Genomic DNA, 20616 nt, shown 5'->3' with positions numbered 1-20616 from the left:
CAGCTTGATTTTCTTACAAGTAAAGGACAGACCAGTTTCCTTCCAGGGGTCTTTGCTCTAGTAGGACCACAAGACCACATTCACAGCAGAAACACTTGCCCAGTGAGCCACAGCAGGACTACTGGTAATTCTTTTAGGATTGCAGATGTGGCGTGAACACATTCCTATCTAACAGAACAATTGTACACCAAGTGTCAGTGTCAAACCAAACTCCTGTGTTCCAGTGCTTCCTTAAAGCAGTCTGGAAGCTCCTTAAAATGAAATAGTAACTCAATGACTTTATAGCAGTCTGCCAATTTTCTGCTGCTGATGAATGGATTCCAAGCGAGCTCTCATCCATAAGAGAAGAACTATGTGAAATTTAAACAGTCAGAGCATGTGGCCAGAGAGACTATGACTCCTGTTTTAGTAAAAGCAGTTCTTTCCAGAGTGTGTAGAAAATAGAAAGTGATCCTAGAGAGAGCGTAATCTACACTCGAGGACATACAGAGTTTGCAAATCACTACACAATCAAAACAGAAAATAAAAAACATCACAGATGAAGTTAAATGATGAAAAGTGCAAACTCATCCAAGCAAAAAATATGTATATCCTAACTGTATACATGTACAATGACAGGATCTATTCTAATATTGCCACATAGAAGAATTGAAGATTTTTATTGTGGGTAGTCCTGTGTTATCACATCCATCATCAGCAATGGTTAAAAAGGCAAGCAGTATCACCAGCTGCTTGGAGAGAACACAGCAATGTAAATCAATGGGCACCTATAATTTGAATTGTGTGTGCTCTCCAGAACACATGGAGAACAACAACAGATGGCTTCTAACCACCCATAGCTCTCCCAGGGCTGTACTCTCCAGCTCAGAAAACAGAAGTTATCCATCCACAAACAGCTTACAAAATCATGAATGGTGTGAAGAACATTTCCTCACAAAATAAGAACTAAGGGGCACATAATGAAATTACCAGACAGAAGGTTTAAAAATAAACAAAAGGAAGTACTTTTTCTACACAATGAAATTGCAAAATTTATTGCCACACAGTGTTGTAAAGGCTGAAAGAATATGTGGATTAAAATCAGCACTACAGAAACTCATGGAGCAGAGGTTTGTTGGCAGCTATTAAAGCTTAATGGTCCAGAAGCCTCCTTCAGCTCAGGAAATCCCAAATTGGTGATCAGGAAGGGTGCAACACTGGAGCAATCACAACACTTGAAGTATCACTCACCAGAGAGCATCAGTACTAGGCTAGACTAGAGGGGCATTTTACACAGTAGGGTAGTTGTTCTGTTCTCTGGGGAAAAAGCAAAAACAAAAGGAAAAAAGAATAAAACAAAATACACAAATGTTCTTGTGCAGTCATGATGACTTAAGAGTAAGATGCTTCTTTGTGTACTTCTGGAATAAGGAAAGCAAAAGCAACCTTGAAAGAAACAAAATGTGGGAAAACAGGAAACAGACACCAACAGACTGTATCACAAGCCTTTTAGGTAATTTAAAAGCAGTTATTGTTTAAGAATGTTGAAGAAATCAGGCAAAAGACTGAAGACTTAGGATTCTGAGGAAGGAAGGCTGTGTTTGGAGAGACAATCATTCTGGTTCTTGTTTCTTATAAAGCATTATGAGAGGAAACAATAAAATTCAACAATGCACAGGTCTGTTTGACTCATGTTAGAACACTCTCCTTAGCTACAGGATACTGTAATGTCAGGGCTGCTTTTGTTACAGCCATTTTCTTCAGTCATGGGAAAGTTGCTAAGTCAATTACTGCTCCTCTCTCCCAGCCTTGTACCAAAACACTGGCTTTACCTGGCAAGCAAGGAAAGAGCTAGAACAAAATGTCAGCTTCTCAGAGACAATAAAATGGAATCTCAACTATGCCACAAGGCCATCACATTACTTAGACTGACAGTTCATATCTGGATTAGATGAAAAAGAAAAAAAAAAGTGTAATAAAGGTATGATCTTGGGAAAGAGGGGCGTAGTGGGAAGCAGTGAACAAAGCCAGTAAAAATAAAATGCCCCTGCTCTAGTCATCTGCAGAATAAACTTAACTTACATGTACTAGAATAATGAAAAAGAGCCCTGACAATCAAAATTATTCAAGAATTACAAGTCAACCCATTAGACCTCAGAGAAAAAAAAAAAATGTCTGGTGGCTGCCAGAATCTTGTCTACCCAACTGGTGATTTCTCACCATTAGCTGTCTGGAGCCCAGCTGGGGCAGAATGAGCCATCCCTCACAGCTTGCCTGGCTGGGCAGAGCTAAGGTTAGTGCTGGGTCATAGGAGAAAACTCTCAATGCAGCTGCCTCACTGTATTTTGCTTGTGGTTTATAAAATTAATAGGTTTCAAGAAACAAGGCAGTTCAGTTTTCAATATGGTTCATGACCAAACCTTCAGAAGAGTAAATAAGCTATGGAAAATTCCCAGTGCGTAAGAGAAAACCTCAAAAACCTAAACATATCATAAACATGCCCTTGTGTCTACAGAAGCTGAGAGGGTGGCAGGAGCAGAAAGTCTTGAAAAAACATGAAGAGATTTTTCAACAAAGACTGAGTAGCTCATATCTGACAGTACAGGCATTTCCTCTGGGTTGCCAACTCAGCACTGGAGGCTGTAATCTCTGACACAGCCCCTACACAAACATACTCAAAATCAGCCTTAACACAGGTGAGCAACATCAGAATGATCCAAGCCCACAGGCATTCCATGCTCCTGCCCAGGAACTCCCAAAATTGTTTAGGAATTACAGGCTTTGTGATTAGTTCAAGATGCACATGTGTCATCAGCCTCCTTGTGTGTCAGAATGGACAGCCAAGGCAAAAACAGACCAAAAAAAGAAACCAGAAGGGACACTGTTGCTCTTAAAACTCATACGGGTATTCACTGTTTTTCCAGAATAAATCACTACAGTGTACCAATTCAGGCACAGTTGTTTCCCCACTTTCAGCTTAGAGTGGGGACCAGCACACCATTCCCATTCTCCTTCTCAAATCAGACAGTTTTCTCACTGTGATTTCTCAAGAGAAAATAAATACATCATTTTTTCAATACAATTGCTTTCTATCACTGCACCATATATTTTAATTGCTTGGTTTCTGAGATCAATATAGATAATTAGCAAGTTTGCTCATCTATCTTGTCATTCCTCTATTTCCAGCCTTCACTTTTTCCACCTCTCTTTCATTTCTTTATCTTGAGACTTCATTCCACCTCATATGAACATTTTTTGGCCATACTCAGGTTCTGCTCTGCATAATTTTAAAGACAAGAGACTTCCTCCCTGCTTGCTCTAGTGATCTAATCATTACTTGAACACTCAGTACTTTGTGAGGTAAGCCTGACCAGACAAATACCAACTTAAAAGCAAACTTGTGGTAGATTTGTCAGAACTAACATCAAAACAATGCATCTTTGGCTTATGCTAAGTACTTGTTTGATAAAGTAGATTTCCCAGAGCTGGGTATATGACTTAGCTTCTTCTCACTCTCTTTTAGCTCTCTCACTCTCTTTTTCTCCTTCCCAATTTTTCTTTTCTACTCACTAGAGTCATCTTTTAACATATGCTCTATCCTGAGTACTTTGTCTTGCAGAGATAACAGAACACCTCTAAATACTCTCTCCTTGTGACTGGACTTCTCATGAAGCATAAAATAAAGCTATTACTCTGTAACTTCATAATAGAACAGTCCAGTCTTTTTGTCTAACAGCAAAGAGGTGGTGTCCCTTCCTTGCAATATTCAGATCATTCCTGAATGCTCTTTTCTTTTGGTGCAGCTTTGCACCACAAGCTGAGCTCCCTTCTCATTCCCAGTGGTTTAGGAGGAACTTTGCTGTAAGGCCGCATGATGGACTTCCATGTGCACCTTGGCACACCTCACACCAGGGTGGGCACATGGCAGCTGCTCTCAGACCAGAGAACTGACTGACACCTTCCACTGCAAGCAGAATTATTGCCAGGCCTCCTTCTTATTCCTTTTATTACAGCCTTAATAAACCAGTTATACTCACATGTTTCAGAGGGGTTTGTCTGTAATTCAGACAAAGTACATTCACCATTAATAAGCAGAAAGGTACCATGTCTAGCTCAGAATTTCCCTGAATCATAAATTTTCAGAGGCCAGGAGAGTGTGTCACTGTATGACTGCTCTCATCATTCTTCATGTCCTAGCCAGACTCAGAGTCAGTATCCTGGCCTGAGTCTGACCAAATGCTCCATCTGTTTGTGCACCTTCAGACAAGCCCTGCACTTCCCCTCCACTTCCACAAAGTAATCTACTGGATGTCCACTGAGGATTTAACATACACACACAACCCTTTTTTGTCAAGAGGTTGATGAAGTGGCCAGTTTCTTCTGGAGTAAGACAAAAATTCTTACAGTTTTCTCAATCTTGGTTTTTAATTCCACTCTGCCTTTATCATCAAAACTACTAGAATTATTACATCCCAACCCTCTCAAAATTTCTTACCAATTCACACTATGACTTTAACTTGTCCATGTCCCCAGGGAGTGAGGAGGCTAAGACTATGGAATACACATACTGAATCAAGTCCTTGTCCTCTGGATGATCATCTGAGGCCAAAGGATCATGCCCACTCCCAGTAAGTGAACTCCAGTAAAAGATTGTTTCAAAAGTCCCTATTCCTTGACTTTTGGAAGTGATCTATTTGTACCAAAACAAGATTTCCTACTATTCTTCTCACCTGAATGTTGTTTTGTACTGGGAACAGACCAATTTCCTCTGATAGCAGTTCTCACATCCTGGGAATTGCCTGCAATGATGTGTCCTGGTTCACCTTCAAGTTATGTCCCACACAGACAGAAAATGTTACAGCACTGGGTAGTGTCTGGTGACCACTGACCATGCCACCATGGCAGAACGAACCAGGGAAAGGAAAGGATGGAACAATGTCCAAGAAGATAAAGCCATACTGAACAAAATACATCAATACTTGCTTTACCATAATGATTTTAAGACATTTTCCCATTACATTATTTCATCTCTCCAGGAAAATTGAAACCAGTGTTTTTATCCAGTCCTCATCCACACTGCTGGTCTCCAGTCTAGCCTCCCACCACTCTCACTGCCCCTCCAGGAAAACTGTTCCCCTTGAGGAACTTCAGCAGTACACTATCATGTCTGGATAATACCCTCCCTCCTTTTGAGTTTATTTTGGTGAACAAACAAGTTCTGTCTTATAAAGCAAAAATAAACACTTGCCATCTCCTTAACATTTGAGAGGATTAACAGTTAACTGGAGCTATTTTCACCTTCATGTGGCAACTCATTCTGCCACAAAGATCTGTGGCACTAAATGAAACCCTGCCTCATTCAGACAAATGCACTTCACCTGGACCAGCAATTTACTCCACGTGTATTCTCTCAGAATAAAGATTTTTGCAGTATTTGAGGCATTGACTCTGAAACATTTATATACAAAATATATTTATACACTCAAAACTACTCCCATTTTGATCAACCTTAAGGACATCAGAGGAATAGGCTGTGCAGGCAACTGTTTTGGTTTTTTCGCTTTTAGAATACTCCCCAAAGCCTCAATGACAAAAGCACAATAGAAATCTTGAAACTCAGATTACAGCTGCAATCGCATGTAAGCTCTACTTTTTCTTCCCCATTTCCAGTTCAGATGAAAATCATCATAGTCCAACAAATTTAAAGATGTTCTTAAACCCATGTTACCCTGAACATATTCCTTCCCAAGCTGACCTACGACTATTTTTGCAGCTCCGTGCAGCATGCAGATTAGCTTTTGGTCTTAAGCACAAAAAAAGTTCTGTAAGCAGAAAATTTCTGTCACACACACACAACTCTTGTTAACACAAGGCTGGCAATGGTGATTTCCTTGTGAGAGAGCAAAGGAAAAGGAATTAACTGCTAGTGTCTTAGATCAAGCAAAAATTTCTTTCCCATGTATTTTACAGCAAAACAGGGACAAATACTCATACAAAGCCAACAAATAACATATAGAAAACAAGTGAAAGCTAATGAGCACAGCCCCTACTTCCCCATTCTATCAAATCCTATTACAGGTATTACAATACAACTACATCCAATGCAAAACCCCTACTTCATTAAATAGAAGGAAGAAATACTGTCAACACATATGCATCCCTAAAACCAGTATTACTTCAAATAAACTGCAAACTTCTCATGTCATTAAACATCTACATTTCTTAGAAGTTTAAAACCAGACTTTTTTTCTGCTATTAATATGGGAACTGTCCTCCATACTACAGCTCAAACCATCTCAATTGCTTTCCAATACCCACTCTAGAAAGACCTTTAAAAGCACACAGAGTACCATCTGTACTCTGTACTAAAGAGAGCAGACTAAAAAGTGGGTGACAGCCAACCTGTTCCCACAAGGAGTTAATCCATTAGTAGTTAAAGCCAGTTTATGAGCCAATTACAGGAGCTTCGTAAAAGCCTCTTCAGAAAACTCTTCAGTTATGTCAATATTAAAAAATGATTAAATTATCCTCTATGACAGTGCCTTGAGGCTTTAAGCAGAGACACAGGCTCACTGAAATTTTGCTCTACACTGATTTAGTGACTATTCCTGGCACTGACATCATCATTTCCTTCTGCCTTGGTCTCAGACTGGCAACCCCAGCTATTAACAGGGAACAAGAACTTAGCAGGAGAGAAAAGAGAAAGGCTAAGCAGGCAGAAGTTATTTCTAGTACATGCTGATATTCAGAGAAGACAAAAGATGCAGGTACAAGTTAAATCAAAGCAAGAAGTATATAAAAATTGTAATGGAATATGCTTAATGATGGTACTATATTGATTCTTGCAGGGGCAAGTGAAGAAATTTGAATTTCATGTAGTATGGCAGGAAGCCAAGGAACGGGTCAACGCATCGAGGCAGTTGCAGAAGCCCTCATGTAAATGCAGCATGGTGAGAAATGCAAAAGGAGTGAAGCACAAAACAGCAACAATTACAATGCACAGCAAATGATTAGAGCCCAGCCAGCAGCTTTAGCTGAGCTGCCTGTGGCAATCCTAAATGGAGGCAATGAGATCCTGTCTGTACAGGCTGATAAGAAAAGAAAGAAGACCAAAAGGCACCATGGGAGTGAGAGGCAGAAAGGCCGTTATGGCTAAATAATGAAGCCAGACCATGGCACAAAAATCTCCCATGTCATTTTTATTTGCTTGGAAAGGTATACTTGTCTCAGTTATCTGTATGGGAAATACAGGTTTTATGGAAAGAAAACTGCAGTGATTTCTGACTTGAGACCTGTCCAAGTTTAACCTGCTCCCAGGAAGGAGCTGTGGGCACACAGCACAGTCTCTCCTTTCAGGCAGCACTTGCATGTCACTGTGTACATACATGAGCACATAAGCAAACAAAACAAGCTGCAGGAACATGTCCTGACTTCTCCCCTCCACCAGCCAGCAGAGGCCAGAAGCATCTGCAACTATTAGATGTTTGATACTCATATGACAAGAAGGAAGACAAAATGAAGAAGCTATGCTAGTAAGGAATACCTTACAATCAGGAAGCTATTATAATCAGGAATAACTGACACTCATCCCTAAGACAGTGTGATACATGGCAGAGTAAAAGTTAAAGAAATCACCCAAAAGCTTTTGAGTCTACTGGCAGGAATCTGATTATGAAGTAAAAGGTAAGGAAAAGGCTAAAAGCAGAAGCTTTAAAGAATTTATGACAGAGAGAAGGAAATAGGCACCCTGGTGGGGAGTGGGTAGGTGTGGGTATGCGAGAGTGGGGGTATTAAACTCTGAGAAACAAAAGAGAGAAACAGAAGCAGCCCATCCTAGGGCTTTCCTACCTAGCTGGTGAGCAAGAGTTTCCTCCCAAATGCTGAGTATGGTCATGTCAAACAGATATCCCAGGCTGGCCATAGACAGTAGTATTTTAAATAAAAATTTAGACATGCTGGTGAGTGGCCTGAACTGCCAAATACCTGGAACAACTGGGAGAACATGAAGCACAGCAGATTGGAAAACAGCATCTAGGATTGGAAAACAGCATCTAAATCACATGCCATGACACATTTGAACCACAGGGCCCAACAACACACAACTCTTGGGCCAAGAGAATGCATCAGCTGAGAAGCATCTTTTGGGTGATAGGGGATGCACAGGAAGGGAACACAAGGGAATGAGATGGTTTAATGAAAGCTGTAGCACCAACAGAATGTAAACCCAGCCAGCTTCTTCTCATCCCTACCCAGTCCAAGTATACTGATTTCTCTACTAAATAAATTCTTGAATACTCCTCCATATAGGTTTTCACACCATGTGTTTAATTAGATGTAGTAACAAAGTTTAATTAGGTGTAGTAAGAAATACACCTTTCTAAGTGAAAGCAACACAAAAATAGGTTGTAATTTATAAAGAAAAGAAGTAATTACCTGTGGAACTACAAAGCAATCAAAGGTGCCTCCAAACACTTCACAGAGGCTACAATCCCCTGCAATGAGAATGCCTTGGCGCACCTGAGGTAAGCAGAACCTTTAATGCTTTAAAAAACTCAACTTGAAACAACTCAGAAAAACTCTTGATTATGTTTACGTAAATCATCAGACAATCTGGGATCTTGATTAACAATAGTTATTATTAAAGGGTAGTGATCTTTGCTACATTTTGCAATACTTTCATAATGGAATTCAAATTAAGTTGATTCATTAGCCCTGCCGAGACCCAATGGCAGTTATGTTGCCAACTAAGTTCCAAAGTAACGCTGATACACTGGATTTGCTGTGATAAGAGAATTGGGCTAAAGTTATACAAATTGTGTCACAGTGAACATAAAAATGCTCTCCAACTAGAATTCACAAAATAATATTAATAACTTGATTCTGTCAGGATTTAAATATCTAAAAAGATGTCAATGTATCTCATTGTAATTACGGACAATGCAGTAATCAAACACAGGAGGCAAAAAACAAAAAGCACACAGTATTTAATATGGAAATCAAGGCATTATATCCTCAAAACCTGCCCTTTATTTTAAAGAACGAAACCTAACTCAAACCAGAAACATTCAATTTAAACCAGATACACCAAGTCTGTGGAGAGTCTTCTTTAGTAAATCAAATTGCAACGTACAGATCAGGCTTGTTAACTTTCATTTACCTGAAATGAAAAGTGCAGATAGAGATATTGAATAGTTTGGGTTGGGGAGCCCTTAAAGATTATGAAGTTCCAACTCCCCTGCAATGGGCAAGGATGCCCTTCACTAAAGCAAGCTGCTCAAAGCCCCATCAAAGAAGCACAAGCATCATAAGGATCAAAATGTACATTTTGCAATACACTTTCCTATGAAATTAAGTGAAAAGCCCTTACCAATGTCCCTGACTTGGCAAAAGAAGAGATCAAACAGGATTCATAAACCATTTATTTCAAAAACAGCTGTCACAGGATGGTGACTTGCCTAATTTGAATAATTCCTCTGGTCCTACAAGGAGATGTGCAATAGTGTTCTGTGCCTGAAGGATCAAACTATGAATGTAATACAGAAATCCCATGAAGGATATTTTGTGGCCATTCTGTAGCAACACCAAAGCAAGTAGGTCCTGCAGACAAAATCTTCCATTAGCAGTGAAACTTCCTTAATAAAGCATCATCCTCTGCAATGCTACAACTGTAAAGCACCAGGCTCTTAAGACTTTCCACAAGTTTTAAGATGTTAGGAAAACACCTATGGAGCAAAACCCAGAAGGTGCCTGGAGAGGAAGCCACAGACTTCTAATGGGATACAAAATCCCTTTGACCTGTTTGACAGGAAAAGGCACCAGCTGTGATTACCTGCACAACAAAAGCACATCTGAACGTTAAACCTGGTAGCCCCTACCAGGAACAAAGCATTACACAAATTGTAAACAATTTCCCCTGGCACACTGTCCCATTTGACTTTCTGCTCTGAAAGGTTGGTCATGTCATAGGTTTAGTTAAAACCTATGACATCCCATCCAAAGAAGAATGTGCTTCACCAAGTGGTGGTTATACCATTGCTTGTACAGCACAAAGCCTCTAGAGGTGAAAAGCAATGTAAAGTGCTCTTTATTGAAGTTTTTAGTGGCTTGTCACTTCATCTTAGAAAAAAACAAGATGCAAATTAGGGCAAAGTCAGATAGGCATGTTGATATAACCAGCTGTAATTAGAAGCCCATATCAGCTTTTTAATTCCAATTATTGCAGAGAGAATTTATATTGATGTTATGTTTATTCTCATAGTTTGGGATGAAAAGGGATCTTTGGGATCACATTCTGGCCTCTTTTAAGACAGTGATGAAAGCTCACACCTACTAAATTTGTGCAACAAGTTCATGATTGCTTCATCTTGAGAGCACATTTCTGAAGAGCAATCAAGGCTTAACTCAAAGGAATCACAACTATTAAAATATCCTCAAAATTTTCCACAAGAAATTGTTTGCTGATTAATGATCATGACAAAAAACAAACAAACAAACTCCCCACCCCCAATGGTTTTACTACTTGTTTCCCACTAGTCTCTTGAGCTTCCAAACATTGGTTATCACTCACAGTAGGAATAAGTAACCATACATTCAGAAGGACTCTTCTAAATAATGTGCATACTGAGATTTCACAGGATCAGCTAGGTTGAAAAAGACCTCTGAGATCATCAAGTCCAACTCATCACTTAACACCACCCTGCCAATCAGACCATTGTACTCAGTGCCACATCCAGTCTTTTTTTAAACACCTCCAGGGATGGTGACTCCACCACCTCCCTGGGAAACCTTTTCCAATGCCCAATCACCTTTTCTGTGAAGAATTTCTTCCTAATATCCAGCTTAATCCTCCCCTGGCACAGCTTAAGACCTGTGCCTGTCACTTGTTGTCTGGGAGGAAAAGCCAACCCCCACCTGGCCACAGCCTCCTTTCAGGTGTTTGTAGGGAGTGAGAAGGTCCCCTCTGAGCCTCCTCCTCTCCAGGCTGAACAACCCCAGCTCCCTCAGCCATTCCTCACAGGATGTGCTCTCCAGAGCCTTCATCAGCTTCACTGCCCTCCTCTGGGCACACTCCAGCACCTCAAGGTCCTTCCTAAGCTGAGGAGCCCAGAACTGGATACAGGACTCAAGGTGTGGCTTATATCATTGAATTCAGCCCATGGATCCAGCCTGCCCAGGTCCCTCTGCAGAGCCCTCCTACCCTCCAGCAGATCAACACTCCTCCCCAGCTTGGTGTCATCAAAGTTTTTCTTGCATAAATCCAGCAGTCACTCACTCTAAGATATATTTACCAGCTCTTCTATTTTTCCTGTAGCTGTTCCATGAACACTTCTGAGTTTAACAGCATGCTTTTTAGCCCAGTCTCCTAAAGAGAGAAGCTTAAGAGAAAACGCTTTCTGTCTGTATTTGTCAATCAATCTCCTGCTGATGATTTTTTTTTTAATCAGTTGGCGTTTTCCACAGAATTTGAGTAAGTGGTAGAGATTTCAAAAGATACTCCAGTTCTACTAATTTTATTAAACTCAATGGCTATGCAGAGAAGAAAGCAACCCAGGATGTCCCTAGGGAGGAAAGGGCTGCACACAGCAGTTCTCAGCAGCTTCTGACTGAAAAGCACATAAATAGTGAGTCTGCTGTCACACTGTGCCACCTTTTACAAACATGATGTTTGGGCTGGTGGGGCACAAAACTGGACAAATCAGCAGAGACTGTCAAATAACTAAAAGGGTAAAACCATACACAGCAAGTATATCTGCAGGTGGATACAGTCTAGCTGAATTGTTGCCTCTATTTGAAGCTTGTATGAAATTATTACAAAACCATCAGCTTGGAAGCAAGTCAACAGTAAAATAAGTTCAAATTAATTGCAGAAATTACTGCCTCCAAAAGCACAGCATCCTTGACAATTTCTGTGCTCAGTGCAATTTCTTTCAGAGTATTTCCCTTTTCTCTTAGGGTTTATGAGAACAAAACTATTAGATAAACTAGCAATCTACCTTGTATGGCAGAAAGGAATGGGACAGTGAAAATGACAGGTTTCAAAGTGCTGTTAAATTAACAATGTGTATTGAAAGATTTTTAATCTGACTCACAAGTGCTTTTTACGTTACAAATATACAACTAGCAAAACAGATGAGTTTTTCCACAATTGACTCTTACTGAAATCCCAAAAAATGGCATCCAAGTCAAAGGTTTACACCAAGACAGACAAGTAGGGGGACATACAGTTGACACCAGGTGATTTTAGCACTGTGGATTCTGGAAAGTACTCAGTCATAGCACATAACTAGTTGCATTCTCAGTACAATAATGTGCCCAGAAGCACAAACATGATTCCAGATGGAGTAGGGCAAGAGATACTTTCTCATTATTGCCACATCACTGTATGACTTTTTGCAATAACTTCCTCTCAACACGTCCTTCTGTGAACAATGAAGTTAATGACAAGTGTTTCCTAGGTATTGTGTACCATGTCTCTACTTTCCTTATATCTGAAACAAAACAGAGAAGCACAACAAAAAAGAAATCGTCCAACCTCAACACTTGGGGCCCTGCAACTTCCTCTCTACCCTCCAGCTTCCCCTATTTCCATCCTACCTTGATGTCTGTCCCTAGCTCCATTCTGCTACTTAAATATCATGTTGGCAAGTGCTGCTCTTGGAGCAACAGTTTAAAAATTTGCAGAGACAACCGTAATCTTTGTGCCTCATCACACTGCTCCTTTAGAAACTCCTCCACTGGTTTCAGATGGTGCCTGCAACAGAAGCTGTAGAAATCCCAAGAGTCACTCAGAATGAAACAGGGTGCAAGCTCACCCCTGTATTATGTGAAACACCTTGTACTCCAAAGGGAAGAACCTTTTGATATAGGTCACATTGCAACACAGCTAGCTGGTTTTTCCTGGGGCCCTATCTCAAATGTAATTCAACTTTTCCAGCTGATCATCATTAAAGGACATCAGTGAAGGAAAAACTGCAGACATTTGGGGCACTGACAGCCTACTGAAGGTGATAACAATTCACAGTTCTCAAAATCCACACACCTTTTACACTGGCACTATAGGAATGTTCTCTAATGCCCCTGAAGCACCCTAACACTGACCTCGAGCACATTTAGAAATAAAATAATTTACCATTAGGATTTATGCTTGAATAATTTGCCTCCATTTATAATCCCAGTCTGTGCATACTCTGTGTAAAACAGGAAGTACTGTCACATTATCTACACAGCAGCATTTACTGCTAAAACAGAACGGCTTAAGACTTACATTTGAGTCTTTAATTACAAACCAAGTTTTATACCTATTCCAGAATCATGTGATGACTATCCAATCTCAAAATGGTGAGCACTTTAAAGTATGTTCTGCTAGAGAAGAGTCTAATTGAAGTTGCTGTTGATTGGGTTACAGATAAAATAATACTTGTATGTGATTTGCATAAAGAATTTCATTAATGGAGGAGAAGCACTGAAGAAGCATTGAATACAAAAGCAAAGAAGTGTGAAACAAACTTCATTTAGTGGGAAACACAGCAGCAGCAGAAGACAGTACTTCTATATGTCAGAGGTTTAATGGAGAACAGTTGAAATTTGATTTAGGCTACAAAACAGTCAACAGAGGCTATGGTGGGGATGGAGAAGCACAGCAGAGACAGTGATGAACTCAGTGTTATGAGAGCTGGGAGGAAAAAAGAAAAAATTTATGTACTATGTTAAAGCCTTATAAAGATACATCTCTCTTCTTTCTTCTCCTCTGTACTCTCAAAACCCACAGCATTGCAGCACTTCATGATAAAAAAAAGTACCAGATGCTATGTGATTTAACCTCTGAGCATTTTCTCCCCATCAGTTTGTTATGAAACCCACACCAGATGAAAAGCATGATCAAGATGCAATCCTGCAGGAAAAGGTGCAGCTTGATGCAGGGCATGCTCTCCAGAGAAAGGAGATTGTAACACATTTAATGGATGCATGAGTTTATTCAAAATGAAGCCATGAAACTACTTCATGCCTTCATTAGCATTCCTTCCCAGGAGCAAACAGAGGTTGAAATTTTTCAAAATACTGTGAGTTCACCTGATGGATGCATACATTAAACCGGCCTTCTTGTAGTTAGCAATACCTTTTTTCCCTTAATTGATCATCTTTTAGGCATGAAAATAAGCTTCATTTGACCCTGAGGGGAGTTCAAAGCTGGCTGCATGTCTCTGCAGTGGAATGGAAACTTTACTAAAGCAACATAAATGTATATTCTCTAAACTGGAAGCAGCAAACCCAAGAGGGCTGGGTGGCTCAAGGACCCATTCTGGATGTAGGCACAGTACCAAGAGATGCAACATGACAGGAAAAGCAGCCACTGCCAGTTCTGGCCTCCTCTGACCTCCAACAGGAGCTGCAGCCCTGCACCACATCAACACAACCATCAAAAGCCTGAGACTGAGCATTACAGCCTCACACAGCAACAAAACATTGCTTCCATGAAGAAACAACTCCAGGTTGCTGCTGGATCTTTGGTGGAACACCAGCTCCAATCTGGAAAAAGAAAATACTTTTTGCAATCACAGGAGGAAACAGCAGACCTGCACCAGACAAAACCATGTTTTCCTCTAGTGCTTTAGATGAGGATCCAGACTGCTGATCCAAAAGCAGGAATGGCCATTATCTCAGCCTTCCAACCAGACCTGATATATGTAACTTTGCCCTTCATGAGCTGTGGCCAACAAAACAAAAAGGCTGAGCGCTGAAATTTTCAAAACAAAGCCATCATTTACCTTAACCTTAGAAACATCATATTGCATAAGAGACTTTTAAACAGTTACATAAAGTCAATCTGCTTTAGGGCAGTGATTGTCAACCAGTGAGCAGCAATGCTCATGGACAAGGAAGTTCAGATCTATAATGTGAGCCATCAGAGAGGAAGGTCGGATGCTGCTCACTGCATGCTCTGTGCTCTACTCCCATGGCAGGGAAGGCAAGGGAAGCACCACCAAGTCCCAGGACTCCCACGCCTAGGCAGAGACTTTCTGCTTTAACCACACCTGACAAATGAAACCTTCTTCCTTACCTCCCTCTTTGTCTTCAGAAAGCTTTTAAAGCCCACAGATCAGTCACTGTTCTTTTAACAATCCCTGAAGCATTGATCTTGGGGATGTCATACCTACTTATTGTCTCCTCTCCTGCCTGCTGTTGTAAACTGCCCATTCAGCTTTGTTCCACATGGTCGGAATACATCTTGTGGAGCCCTCAAAAGAGCTGCACAGGATTTAATTCATAAATTAATGCAGAGCAGCCACATCTTCCATACCAGAGCTACAAAAGCTTCACTTTCCAAATAAAATTTCAGCATTGATAATGTATTTGTAGACTTATGAATTACTTACTGGATAAGTGTGTTACTACATGTGAAAGACAGCAGTAGCCTCTGAAGCACAGATGTTGTTATTTAGCTATATAGATTTACTGGGTGGGAGAAAAAAGAAGCAGAGGAGAGGAGGGGTGAGCTCTCCAAAGCAGATGTTTCCAAGCTTTTTTAAAACTAAGAGACAAGACATAAGACAATACTTGAAGGAGCAGCTGGGGACAGCGAATAAATACAGACATTTAAATGTGACTAATTACATACACATGCTGGAATTCTCAGAGGATGATCAGGGAGCCAGGCTCCCAGCTCACTCTGACTTTCAACAGGAGTTCAGTGGCCTGTTCCTTCAGGCATGCTGCAAGATGTCATCTTGCTAAATACAGAACACTGCCTCTAAATGTTGCCTCTAGTAGCTTAACCACAGCAAAGCCTGCAGATTGCTACAAAGCTATCTACAGGAGCCCTCCTCTTTATTAAATAAATACAAATGCACCTATCTGCTGTTCCTTGCCTGTGTGGCTCTGACAGATGAGACAAAGTTGTCCGGACAGCCCAGAGGCCTTAAAGCCTTTGGGGAACCACCCTTCTGTGCTAAACACAAATACATTGCCCAAAACCTGCTCTAGCAATGGTGGGGAAAGGTTTACAAAAAGTCTAGGGATCCTTTCCAAGTACTTTGGTTGTAAAGCAGGAAAGGTTTCTGTACATGGGAAGTGGTGGCTCATAAAAAAAAGTTCAGGGAAAAGTACATACCATTGATTTTCAGATGTATTCATGCAATATGGCTAGACACACACTGTTCATGACAGCTCAAACACCTCCACCCAGCATGGCTGCAGAAAGAGAATCTCTCCCTGGTCATTTTCCTTCTTCTGCATTACATAAAAAGAAAAGTGCAGTTCCACGATACAAAGGATTAAGGCCTGTTTCAGCTTAAAAAGCATGAGGGAAAAAAAAAATACAACAGGGCTCAAGCAGCTGCCAAAAGCTGTGTGTCAGCACAAAGGGGTGTGTATGGACACAAACAGCCAGAAGCATGGAAAAGTCTTGACCACTTCCTTCCACAGCCTATCTTAAAAATCTTCATAAAATTACAGATAGATTTCTGGCGGGTGACAAACAGGAGAGAGGCTTCACCTCACAGCCAGTGAGGCCAGATGTTGCTAGTCACAACAAGCAGTGGCTGACTGTGCAGAGGGCCAGGAAGGCTGTGACTGTAAAATTGAGGAGGAACACAGTGCAAGATCTTTTGTGAGTAAAAGACAAAAAGGAGAGAAGCCAGACCTACTAAGACTTTCTTTTTCCCAGCACTCAAGGTGACTCACTACATGGCACAACAGTGTTCAGTACAAGTGCAGCTAGAGGAAGGTCCCAAACCACCAAGTCCATACCTGTTGTTTTTTATCTGACATACTCGGGCAAGGGTCTGTGGTCAGCAGGCTGCACATCTCATCTCCCTGTATGGTGTGAACATACACATCAAGAGCCTGCATCCCAAGTCCTGTAACTGGGATACAGGAGACTGATGGGGGTCAGTTACAAGGACCACCAGGTTTTGTACCGGGTCCCACAAGGGACGCCCACAAGTAGCAAACCTTTCCCAGAAGGAGCATCCCAAGAGAGAGCTGTGGTTCTTACAGAGTATGACAGAAGAAGTTGCTGGGGGACACAAGCAGTGTGAGTGTGGTGCCTACATCTGTACTGTCAATGCAACTTAAATCCACTAATGCTTCTCCTTTTAATCTCTTGTGCAGGGATTCAGCCCAGGAGATTGTGCTGTAGCAGCTGGCTGAGACCACGGCCTGTGATGAAGCACAACAGCTTAGTGGTTTAAGACTAAATGAAAGTACTGAATGCTTCTTAAGGAGAAGCTATTAGGTAACTGGTTTTGAACTGAATTTTTTGCTTCCTCTGCAGGGGCTAAGGAAGCACACTTGCCTTTTGCATTTTTTAATAATCTACTACTTAATGTTCAAGAGCTCAGCACTTAAATATTTTAATTTGCCCTTCCATTCAGATGAATTTTTCCATCCATTCATCCAGCTGACTTCACAGCATGCTCCACAGGACTGAGGGCTGGCTCAGCCCCAGCTGCTTTCCAGGCTTTCTGGAATGCAGAGGTGGCAGCAATGTGAACAGGCTCAGAGGGCACACTGAAAAAGACCTATGGGTAAGCTCATATCTTTTTTACCTTCTGGAGAGGTAAAAAGTTTCCTAATTGGGCCAGGTGTTCATTTAGCCAACATGTGTGGTCTTTGAAAACAAGCACTACTCTGGGACTTAAGCAAGTGTCTCTAAGGTATTTTTAAACAGCTGCCCACTGGATGCAGCTTTTGTTCTCCCTGCAAACCTGAACTGTTCAACCAGTTACATGTATGAGGGAGTTTGCAGGGTAGTGTTCATCTCTGCAGCTAAATGCTTCATTTAAAACAAAGTCAAGGAAGTTTACAAGACAAGCATTAGATTCACCAGAACAAGTCAGTTTTGAAGATGAAGTGATTCTAGATTCTTGCTCATATTTTTACAGCCTTATTGGCTCACTGTAACATCCACGAGATATTCATAAGAAAATCAGTGATTTTCACAACACTCAATTGGAACCTGCACTTCCCTAGAACACCTAGTCTCTGCTTTGCACTCCTGACCCACCTCTAACAAAGGCTCTGCCTCTCCTGCCTTTGCTGCTCTCCTCACTGGCAAATTCCAGCTACAAAGACATTTGGCTAAGCATTGCTTAATTACCCCACTTTTCTTACAGGCTGAAGCGCTAGAACCAAGATGTCTGTGAACAAACCTGCAAGAGATTTCAGATCATGTGGAAAAATGTTAAGAACTGCAATTCAGACCTTCCTGAAGCAAGCAGTGTGGCATGAAGAAAATGCTGGACTACATTCTGAAGTGCTTTTTTTTATCCCATGATGTAAACACTCCCCTTCATCTTTCCCTTCTTCTTTCTCACAGCTAAGACAGACAGCCATGAAATCCTGCATCAATCCTGTGGAACGACATAATCTAGAAACATTCTTCTTTCCCAATTCTCTTATTTGAACTGCTAAGCACTACTTTCACCACTCAAACAACAAAAAAATGTGGAAACTAGACAAAGCAGAGTGTCCAGGTCAGATATCAAAGAGAAGGTGGCAAAGGGAAAGAACAGTTTCAGCAGACAAAAGATTGCTTGAACTCTGATTTTCAAATTTTGTTTCTAAGACACCTGAACTCATTGTGATTCAGTGGCTAAAACCCTGTGATTTTTCTACACATTGCAGCTAATACACTGAACAATACCTAGCAAATCATGGTTACAGAATGCTTCACAAAGCAACTGAAGTTTTTTTTTATCTGCATTGTAGCAAGTTAATGAAATAGTCTTCAAATAGAGAATATATAAGCAAAAATCTGAATAAGTATTTAAAACCTGTCTAGCCAAATGAAAAAGCTTGGAAATCACACTGTTAATGTAGTCATTGCCTTACTGCTATTCATGAAGCAAGAAGCTGCATGTATTGCATATCAAGAAGGAGCTTTTCAGACACCTATTTCCAGCATTTCAGGAAGTTCACTGAAAAATCCATTGGTACTATAATTTTACAGGGCCCCACTTAACCGAAGACAAAACCTTTAAAAGACAGCTGGCTGTGGCATGGCATACTCTCTCAAAATAAAACAAACACAGGCAAACACTTCTGAAGGTCCTTCAGTACACCTCCTAACTATTCAAAACAGATGGGAGCAGAAGGGCATTTCAGTTAATCTATGTTTGCAGAGCCACGGATATCACAGGATTTCAACCCACAATTAGGGTTCAAAGGATAAGGACAGAAGGCTCTGTGGCTGTATCACATCTAAGGAGTGCATTATACACTTTCAGAAAGGCCAAAGCAAAAAACCCCAAAACCTCATGGTGGTAACCAGGACAACTGTGCTCCTTTCCCTGTCTAAACACATAATCCTCCAGGCATGCTTCAAGGAAAGTCCAAGCTCAGTGATAAACTCACTGTCCTGTATGTTCCACACATATTCACCCTTTCTAACACAGAAATTGCCTTTTCCCACCTTCTACTTCCCCTTGTCCCACAAAGCCTTAGGACCAATAGCAATACAAGCAACACTTAAAAGATGCCAGCCTAGGACTTGGTAGATACAGGTTTGAGCTCTGATTTCTCAGTATGTGTGTGACCATCATCACCTGGTCATATTCAAATTGTGCAATGGAGAATGACACAATGAGAGTCCTCAGGCAGCAGCTAGAGGAAGGCTGGGCCCTCCAGGTGGTGCACAGCTATACTGACATGGCAATTTTTGTTCTCAAAGAGGTTTAGCTGTGTTCCAGGAGCACTGTGCCCTGGTTGACAAGTTCACTGGAGCTCAGAGCCTTCACAGCAGCAGACTATCCCCTGCCTCATGAGAGCAGACTGTGGAGAGGAAGAGGTCAAATGTACCTGCTGCAGAGGAGGAGGTCAAATGTACCTACCTCTGGTAGGACCTGCATGGCCAGAGGGTACATGCACAGGCAGGCAGGACCACTTACCCCAGCCCATCCTCATATCAAGAGTGGGCCTACAGTGATGGAGGTCACCATATGGGTCACCTGCATTTGGTAACAGATCCCAGATGTAAAGACTACCAGGACAAAGCCTTAGCAAAGGCAGCAACAAAATGATACTAAATACTGGGCTGAAAATTGGGCTGGTCAGAACTTCCCTAGCACAGCATTTCTCATATTGACATGACTGACACAGAAGTGTATGATGCCAGCAGTGTGATTTTGACAGCTCTTCTGCCAGAGAACACAAAGCATTCCTCACAGAGGCAAACCAGCTCTGCCACTGCTTCTGGGGTAACGTGAAAGGCTTTGGTGTGGCCTGAGAGCAGCGGTCTTGAAGACTCCTCCCCACAGGATAGAGAAATCTTTACTGCCATTTGAGTCCTGTGTCATCTCTGTTCCAACCTGAATGAGACCAGATGGCTGATTCTGAGGCTGCCTTAGTAAGAGATAGCAAACTTTTGTTTTAAGTCAGCTCTGTAGCACTCTCACCACACAAGCTGTGCTACAAATTTACTTAGCTGGTAAGGTCCTTAATGCAAACTAGAAGGACATAAATATTACCCTTTGATGTCTTTTTGGTATTTATGCCATGACTAAATTGGGTAAGGAAATTATTAACATTTAAGGTTATTAGGAAGAAAATTACATAGAGGGAGGGAAAGGGAAAATGAAAAAAACTCACATGCTATAAACTCATAGGGATATTTCTGATTAGGAACATTCAATGTTCAAC

General features: G+C 41.2%; 1 protein-coding gene across 2 annotated transcripts in view; it reads right to left on the bottom strand.

The window, feature by feature from the left end:
* RASA3 (RAS p21 protein activator 3) overlaps positions 1–20616 on the bottom strand; it is a 129130-nt gene that overhangs the window by 35965 nt on the left and 72549 nt on the right. The gene's annotated exons all lie outside the window — the stretch shown is intronic.

The sequence above is a fragment of the Ammospiza caudacuta genome, chromosome 2 (genome assembly GCF_027887145.1).
Source record: "Ammospiza caudacuta isolate bAmmCau1 chromosome 2, bAmmCau1.pri, whole genome shotgun sequence".
Classification (NCBI taxonomy): Eukaryota; Metazoa; Chordata; class Aves; order Passeriformes; family Passerellidae; genus Ammospiza; species Ammospiza caudacuta.
This window is presented reverse-complemented; position numbering and strand designations above follow the sequence as displayed.